Raw genomic sequence first — 9,679 nt, 5'->3', positions numbered from 1 at the left:
GCATGCGTGAATGTATGAATCTTGTTCCCAACTCTTGAAAACGTGGGGCAATTTCCATCTCATCAGTTGCAGGTGTAACAACACTCAGACTGTAAGATTCTTCTGATGATGAAATGAAACCACCGGGGCATCATCTTGCATATTAAGTGCTCAGAAAATATCAATTCCGTCTCCCTGCTTTCTTCAGCATCACGGTGTCTTTATACACAGTGTTTCACTACCAACTGCAGGTGAGTCTGTATCTTACCTGCAGGAGATGTATTACGTCCTCTGTGTCTTGGCGTCTTCATCCTCCCCAGCAAGGACTTCAAGCATAATTTCAGGTGCATGCGGAAGAGGGTGGCTTTCCTGAGCCCGTTTCGCCTCTTTCCTCGAGGGCAGTGGGGGTGGGAGGAAGGTGCCACCTTGTCACTCCTGAGCCACATCTTCCAAGGTTCCACACCGGGACCTGGACCGTGACATGTCTCTGTCCAGCTGCCCAGGGTCTGAGTCTCATCGCCAGGTCTGATTCTCCCACTCCATGGGCTGGGCCGTGGCCATGACCGTGGCCAGGAGCCACGGAGGTGAGGTCCAGTAGATCATCGTCATCCCCCAGAGGCTGGCAGCTGAGGACTTGAACCTCCACAAGGGAGGAAAGCACGCAGAACACCCTGCATGTTGACCTGCCAGACACAGCATCGGTCTGTGGGAACGAGAGCCATCGCGTGCCTGGGAATGGGCTGGGATGCCATAGGGACCCGCCAGGTGCGGAACAGCAGGTTAGAGGGAGCAGGTATGTCTTCAGCTGTGGTAAAGGATAATGTTTATATCCCAACTCAGTACACACACAAACACACACACACACACACACACACACACACACACAGTACACACACCTGAAACAAATATCTTATGAAAAAGCATATAAGATGCATTCTGCTATTTTCGATTCTTTTTCATTCCCTCCAGGCTAGTCAAGACTGTTTCAGTTTTTTAGATGTTGGCCCAGGGTCTCTCCATTGATTTCACATCAATTTACATTAGTGGGTTGAGACCTTCATTTGCAAGACAATGTCTTGGGCAATTACCTCCAGGACCAGAGAGAGATTTCAGCCCAGCTTGGTGGGCGTGAAGGGAGGGTACACAGGTGGTTGGGCTCATGCCACAGTGGCCACAGCGGGGCTGGGACTAGACTGAGGCGAGATAGGTGCCCAGTGGAAAGGCACAGCATCTAAAGAGGCACCTGCTCTCCATGCCTGCGGGTAGCTCTTTAAATTCTGTGCCCCAGGCACCTGACTCAGCTCACCTAGCCCAGCCCTGGTCCCTACGTAGCATTTCACAGGTGAGAACTCTGTCACTAAGGGGACAGAAACTGTAGCGGAGGCCACAGTGGCTGAGGTAGGATTCCAGCCCGGACCTGGCTGACCTGAGCCAGAGCCGCTTCCCAGGTGTGGTGGGTCCTCTTCCTAGCCCTGTGGGGAAGGTGCAGGCCCAGCCACATCAGTGGGACAGTCAGCCTGTGTGGAGACTCGACTTATGTGCAACCGAATGGGACGGCGTCCAAACAACGCAGTGGTGTGAAATCGAGAATCCTGGGGAACGTATTAAGTTTCTGAGCACGGGATTGCATGTCTTGGGTTGGTGGTTTCTTAAACCACACAGCCTATTCCACAGCCTTCGGCTGGGCTGGCTTAGACCTTCCTGCTTATTACTGGGTCCTTTCCCAGCCACCAGGACCTGGGGCAGGTGTGCAGAGGAGGACAGCATCTGTGGGAGGGATGCAGCCAATGCCCACAGAGGAAGCTCGCCAGTGACACGGCACCTGCACCCCAGGCTCAGCTGTTTCCCAGTTTAGCACGTCTCAGAGGAGAAGCCACAGGCGGCATGGGAGGACCACTGAGCCTGCCCGCCCCCGTGGGTATTTCTCTATCAGGTACTCCTCTCCCCCCAGATCTCCCCTCCTGTCTCAGTCCCTCCCCCTTCACCGGCTCCTTTTATCCTGCTGCAGACGGGCCAGATTCCATCTCAGTGAAGCTTCCCTTCCCACCTGTCAATGATTCCCCACCAGCTGGGATGATGTGGTCCTTCTTGAGTCAAAGTGGGGCCTGTCTGCCTAGGCTGGATTGTAGCCAGTTATGGCTAAAAGAGACTGAACTTGCATCTGACCCATGGGCTACTGGACTTTGATGAGCTCCCGTAGGAATCATGACGTAATCATGAAGTCAAGACACAGTTCTCATCCAGTCCATCGTCCCCTCTGTGCAAGGACTGGGGGCTCTAAGACACATGGACACCTTCTACAATTCCCAGCCTAGCCTGGTGTTACAGGGAAAGCAGGCTTGCAACAAATATTTGTTGAGTTGATAAAGAGCCCACATAAGGACCAGCCCATTGAGAAAGTCCAGGCAGTAACTGAGAACGTTGGTACAGAGGAGTCTGCAGACAAGCCAACCGTAAGCTTCAGGTCAAGAGGAGAGGGTCTGTTTGCTTCTGCTTAGCCGTCGAGTTTCAGAGAGGACAGAGCCTTGATTCAACTCCTGGTTAATTACTGAAACCTTAGTTTCCTCATCTGTGAGATGGGGACAATACAGCATTGGCCTCCGAGGTGAGTTTTGAGGATTTAATGAGGCGGTGAGTGCAAGAGACATTCGTAATGGTGAATGTCAGCAGCTAGTCCTGAAACTTGGGCTTAGCCGTGCCCTTGGCAGAAGGCAGCCATCCCTGCCACAGCCCTTTACAGGACCCAGGAGCAGAGCAGTCCAGGGGTACCTGTGGGTGACCCCCCCTTCCCTGGAGGTTGGCTCTTGGAGACCTTGCAGTGGGCTGTGGACCAGTTCCTTCTCTGCCCTGGCAGCCTATTCTGAAGTCTGCCAGTGGCTGTCGCTGGACTTTAACAGCCTGGAGATCTAGGCAGGGGTTCTAACACCAGAATTTTTAACCCTTTACAGTCCAAGGTAGTCTTCAAAGGCTGGGAAGATGTGCTTCTTCATATAATTTCCGTCAAGGGAGCCATAAGTGAAAATCAGACAAATTTTCTCTTTCTGTCTTTTATTAAAATTTATTTTATTTAGGTGTCTGTGGTCTCCCGTGAGGGACAGAGGGGCCGGCCGGAGCTGGAGCTTTCTCAGTACTAAACCCGGACTCCGACCCGGCACCAGAATACAGTCGCTTTGAATCGAAGATACATGACTTGCGAGAACAAATGATGAACAGCGGTGTGAGCTCTGGGTCTGGGTCCCTGTGAACGAGTGAGAAGAGGTCCTTGTATGTCAGGGCCTTGTTTGATTATGACCAGACTCGGGACAGCTGCCCGCTGAGCTAAGGCCTCAGCTTCTCCTATGGTGACATTCTACGTGTCATTAACACCTCTGATGATGAGTGGTGGCCGGCGAGACTGGTGACCCCCCCATGGAGAAAGTGAGCAAACTGGTGTGATTCCCAGTAAGAAGGAGGGTGGAAAAGAAAGAAAGGGCTCCATTGAAAACCGTGAAGTTTCATGCCAGGACGGGGATGATTGAGTCTAAAAGGTCGATCAAAACGAAACGTAAAAGGAGTTTCCGCCTCTCTCGAAAGTTTCCATTTTACAAGAGCAAAGAAAACATGGCCCAGGAGAGCAGCGTACAGGAACAGGGAGTGACATCCAACACCAGTGATGGCGAAAGAGGTTCCAAAGGACAAGAGGACGCTATTTTGTCATATGAGCCAGTGACACGGCAAGAAGTCCACTATGCAAGGCCTGTCATCATCCTGGGCCTAATGAAGGACAGAGTCAACGATGACCTGATTTCAGAGTTCCTGCATAAATTTGGATCCTGTGTACCACACACTACCTGGCCTCGGCGTGACGATGAAGTGGATGGGCAAGACTTCTGCTTTGTGGTCTCCCGAGAACAGATGGAGAAGGATATTCAGGACAACAAGTTCATTGAGGCAGGCCAATTCAACGATAATCTCTATGGGACCAGCCTCCAGTCAGTGAAGGGAGTTGGGGAGAGGGGCAAGCACTGCATGTTAGATGTTTCTGGCAATGCTATCAAGAGGCTGCAGCAGTTACAACTTTATCCCATTGCCATTTTCTTCAAGCCCAAGTCCATCGAAGCGGTTATGGAAATGAACCGACGGCAGACATATGAACAAACAAATAAGATCTGTGACAAAGCCATGGAACTGGAGCAGGAGTTTAGCTAATACTTTGCAGCCATTGTACGGGGTGACTCACTGGAAGAGATTTATAGCAAAATCAAACAAATCATCGAGGACCAGTCTGGGCACTACATTTGGGTCCCATCCCCTGAAAAACTCTGAAGAATCCCCTCCAACCGTTCTATTGTGAACAGAAGAAATCAAGTCTCTCTTCCCTCCTCCCTCTTCATTCCTGTCCCCATGGGGAGAACAGATGACTACTGTTCTTGTCCCCTTTTTTAGATATGTCCAAAAAATTGAGTTTTCTAGTCCTGTTCTGTTTTTTTTTAATTTTTGTTTTGTTTTAGTTTATTTTTTGGGATGACGCCATCTCACTCACCATGTGACTGCGCCCATTCCTGCATGGACCTTTCCCAAGCACTAGCACAGGTGCAAATCCATCAGAGTCATTGTTTTCATAAAACCAAGCAGAAGCGAAGAGAGGAGAGGAGGACTGATGGAAAGGCAGACGGGACAGCTGCGCGGTTTATGAAGCGAGCTCCGTGCACCCCGTGAGGAGAGGCTCCCAGGCTTTGCTACGATCTGTGCACTGCCTCGTGGCTTGGGACAGCGTGGTCATGGCAACAGAAAGTATCTTATTTATATATAGATATATATATATATGTAATGTATATAAAATATATAGAAATTATTATATATATTATACACTCTCATACATGTATATATATACTCACACGTGAGAGAATGGCTAACGGTGCTCCCACCGTATGAAATTGCTGATTATTTTATGCCACCTGATGTATCTGCATGAGAGGTTTCCTTTTTGTTCATTTTTAAGCTGCTGTTAAGCCAAAACCATGTTGTGCTAAAAAAAGCAATAATAAATTTATTTAGTAGAGTTGATTCACAATGTTGTGTTAATTTCTACTGTACAGCGAAGTGATTCAGTTATACATGTATAGATTCTTCTTCATATTCTTTTCCATATGGTTTATCACGAGATATTGAATATAGTTCCCTGTGCTATGCAGTAGGACCTTGTTTTTCCATTCTTTTATTTTTAAAGAGAATTTATATATTTAATTATTTATTTATTATTTATTTTTGGCTGTGTTGGGTCTTCATTGCTGCGCAGTCGTTGTGGCTCACAGGCTCAGTAGTTGTGGCTCGTGGCCTCTAGAGCGCAGGCTCAGTAGTTGTGGCGCACGGGCTTAGTTGCTCCGCGGTACGTGGGGCCTTCCCTGACCAGGGCTCGAACCCATGTCCCCTGCTTTGGCAGGCGGATTCTTAACTGCTACGCCACCAGGGAAGCCCTGTTTTTCCATTCTATATCTAATATTTTTTAATGTATTCAAACTTTCTCTTTCTTGATCTCCCTTGATCACCAGTGTCATACTTGCTTTGGGTGAAAAATTTGGAAAATACAGAAAAGTGAACACACACACATATTCACAGACATATACACAACACATGTGGGTACACACGCAGACATCAGCCATAATTCACTGGCCAGAGGAAGACACTGTTCATATCTTGTTTTATTACAATTTGTCGTCTTGAATACAATTTTCCTGATGTAAATGGGATCCCGATATAGGTAACTTTTAATCTTTTTTGGTTGTTGAAAATTATAATATAAACATTTTTTTTTTCTGATCTTAAAGATGTTTCATAAACAAACTATGTAAAGTCTGGATAACAGGCCACTGGCTGTTTGCATCCTGATCTATTGACCCTGCCCCCTAACGCTGGACATATAGATCGATTTCAAAATTTTAAATACTGACGTGGTTGACATTAGGAGTATATTTTACATCAAATTCTCCCAATATGTTCCTTGAGAAACATTTGTTTTAAAAAATATTTATTTATTTATTTTTGCTGTGTTGGGTCTTCGTTTCTTTGCAAGGGCTTTCTCTAGTTGTGGCAAGCGGGGGCCACTTTTCATGGCGGTGCGCAGGCCTCTCACTGTCGCGGCCTCTCATGGCGGAGCACAGGCTCCAGACGCGCAGGCTCAGTAGTTGTGGCTCACGGGCCCAGTTGCTCCGTGGCATGTGGGATCCTCCCAGACCAGGGCTCGAACCCGTGTCCCCTGCATTGGCAGGCGGATTCTCAACCACTGTGCCACCAGGGAAGCCCTGAGAAACATTTTAATTAGATCTGATGCTGCTAATAAGAAGGGAGAAATAGGACATTTACAATCTTTCCAGAGAAAATACTTGTTCACACATTGGCCTTTGTCATCTGACGATATATGGTGACTTCCTGGGGTCTTCCGCTGTTTGCTGTAGAGTTTCCACATCTAGGGGAAATGTCAATGTACTAAATCATGGGAAGTAGTGTACTTGTAGTAACAACCGTGGTCTGGCACCGTAGGTCGCTGTGTTAAACCTCACGACAGCCCTGTGAGATGAGTGTGGTTATATCACTTTCACAGATGAGCAAAGAGAAGATCAGAGACACCTAACGACTCACCCCAAGTTGCAGAGCTGGTGAGTGGAAGTAAACTCAGAGAACAGTTCACACACTCCCCAGGGAAATCACCCCAAAAGAAAAGGACACAAAGCTGGTCACATTGACCCAGCTGCCTTGTCGGATGAGGGAGCTGGGAAGGAGAAAAATAAGAATGTGTTCATAGTTTTGTTGCTGGCACTTGGTAAGATCAAGGGTGCAAGCTTTTCCTAGCTTTTATGCATTCACTCATTCTTCTCAGCAGCGACTCATTTAGTTGTTAATTCGGTGGACGATTCAGCCTCCTCAAGGTACCAGGCTGGGAAAAGAATGGGGAGCAAAGCAGGCTGTCCCTGGGGACTCCTGGAGAGGCAGACGTTGGGTCATGTCACACACACGGCCACACACATACACAATCGGGATAACCGCTCTAAGACGCAGAATCTCTCCTGAGGATTTGGAAAATTTCCCTGGGAATGGAATATTTACTGAAACCTAAGGGAAGAGCACGAATGAGCCAGACAAGAAGAAAGAGGCCACACCAGCAGCGGGAGTGTGCACGGGGCCCAGAGCCAGGAGAGCGGGGTCCGCAAGCCCCAGCGGGTAGCCAGCCGTCTGTTTTTGTCAATAAAGTTTTATTAGAACAGTCTCACTCATGTGCTTATGTTTTATCTGTGGCTGCTTTTGTACCACAATGGCAGAGTTGAACAGTTAGGAGGGAGACCCTGTGGACCACTGAAATGAAAGTGTGTATTACCTGGTCCTTTATAGACTAGTCCTGGCAGCCCAGCTCTGGGCACGTGGGACAAGGCGCTGGGGGCCTGGTGAGTGAGGGGCTGCTAGCGCTAGCAGGGCAGCAGAGGAAGGGCGAGCCTCAGAGTGTGCACGAGGGAGTCTGGTCCTTACCTGAGCTCCAAGCGGGGGACAGTGAAGGTTTTGAGCAGACCAGGGAGAGAATTAGATTTATGATTTCAAAAGATTACACTTTTCACATAACAGTCACTCCAGGCTTGCTTTTCTTGGTTTATAATAGTTGTGTAATGAATGTGTGTGTGTGTGTGTGTGTGTGTGTGTGTATACACACACAGGATACAGGTTCTGTGTCTCTGGAGAACCCTGACTAATAAATGGGTATTTTCATCGATTGCAACTTTCCTCAGCTGACTGCATTATTATTTTCTTAATGGTTTCCTTTAAATTGACTTATTTTTGTAATATTTTCTGTTATAAAGGGAACTTGGTATCACTGCTTGAAACTGGAAAGCAGTATCACTTACCCCAAATGAAAGCCAAGGACATTGTCACCCTTGGGCGTGATGCCTGGGCTCGACCTTGGGAGGTTGCTCGCATCACACCGGTCCCCCAGGAGAGCCAGGAAATAGGATGGATATTCACCTGTCCACAGTGCTTGTCTCATTTATTCAAATTAACCAGTGCCCAGAGCTGGAAAGAAATGGATCTGGACTCAGGCAAAGATGGGTGATCAGGGAGATGAGTGAACACTGGGTGTTAAAGACAGACGAGCAAAAAGAAAGACACAAAGGCAGTAAAGGTTCTCGCTGCCTGATTCATGATATGATGCCTTCTGCTTTCTTCCCACTTGTAGAAACAGTGCTGACCCTCAAGGGTGGAGGCTGAGAGAAGGCCAGGCAGTAGTTCTTAAACTTTCTCTTAATAAAAATAACAGGGGAGTTTGCTAGAAAGGCAGTTCCTGGGACTCCCAGCCTCAGAGGTCCTGATCTGGGGAAAGGTTGGGAGCTGACAGAGTTCGCAGGCGTTCGGCACGTTCTGGGGCATGTGGCCGGTGGCTGTAGTCTGAAAAGCGAGGCTGAGGGTTGATCCCTGAAGGTATTGCTTTGATCTCAGTCTTGGATGAAGGGCCTCCAACCAAACAATAATAAATTGCTCTCCACCTACCTGAGACAACGTCCGGCTTTGTTCATAAGGATGTGGTTTGGAAAAGTGATCTATACACTGGAAATGTGCACACAATTCTACTTGTAACAGTGATTTTGGTTTATTGCCAAATTCTGAGAATGAGACATGGTTAGATATTTACTTAGAAAAAAGAAGAGCTTGGTAAAATATAAAATGCGTTTAAAGCTACTTGTAGGTGAGAGGAGCATATGCCATCTGACTTCCAGATACCCACTCAATTCAGGCAATAAAACTTAGCAATTCCCTGCTCCTCGGGGGGCCTGACCCGTGGTTCATTTCCGCCCCCTGTAGTGGGCTGGACGGTGGCCCCAGGAAGATATGTCCTTGTCCTGATTCCAGGAACCTGTGAATATTACCATGTATGCAAAAGGTCTGATTTAGTTGAGGATCTTGAGGAGTTGGTCCTAGATTATTCAGCTGGGCCTTAAGTCCAAAGACACATGTCCTTCTAAGAGTGAAGCAGAGGGAGAACTACATGGCAGAGAAAATGAGGCCGTGTGAAGACAGAGACAGAGACTGGGGGATGCTACACAAGGCCATGAAGGCCCAGGGCCCCCGGAAGCTGGAAGAGGCAAGGAGGGGTTCTTGGAGGCAGCAGGGCCCTGCCCACACCTTCATCGCAGACTCCTGGCCTCCAGAGCTGTGAGAGAATACACTTCTGCGGTGTAAGCCGTCAGATTTGCGGTCATTTGTTACAGCAGCCTCAGACAACTAATACGGTCCCCAGAGTAGAACTCAGGAATGAAACTCAAAGGGCTGTTTCTCTGACGCTCTGTGAACAAGGCAGAGCTCTTGGTTTCCCACAAGGAGACTCGGCCTGAATGTCTGTGTTACTCATGGAGTATGGACTCACACACACACACAACTTTGCCACAAAGATGTGGTCGACCTGTGCTCTCACCTAGGTGGGTTTGGCTGGGCTGGTAACCCCATCTTGTGGCTTCTTCGTGGTCAGCCCGCCATGGACCCCTCTCCTCTGCTCCCCTGCCCCCGGGGAGCCCTCACACATGCAGGCCCCATTCTTACTGGACTCTGAGAGGCTTTTGGGGCCAGGAGATGGGCACAGTGACAGGAAAGGTCCAGAGCGGTGCAGCCCAACAGAAATGCCGCCTGAGTCACACACATAACCTTAAGCCCAATAGAATCTATATTTAAAACCTTTCTCTAA

General features: G+C 48.4%; 1 pseudogene; it reads left to right on the top strand.

The window, feature by feature from the left end:
• Positions 1-3,145: 3,145 nt before the first annotated feature.
• LOC116756738 lies at positions 3,146-4,284 on the top strand (annotated as a pseudogene).
• The last annotated feature ends 5,395 nt before the right edge of the window (positions 4,285-9,679 follow it).

Source organism: Phocoena sinus, chromosome 7 (assembly GCF_008692025.1).
Source record: "Phocoena sinus isolate mPhoSin1 chromosome 7, mPhoSin1.pri, whole genome shotgun sequence".
NCBI classification, from domain to species: domain Eukaryota; kingdom Metazoa; phylum Chordata; class Mammalia; order Artiodactyla; family Phocoenidae; genus Phocoena; species Phocoena sinus.
The sequence above is the reverse complement of the archived record's forward strand: the minus strand, read 5'-3'. Positions and strand labels throughout refer to the sequence as shown.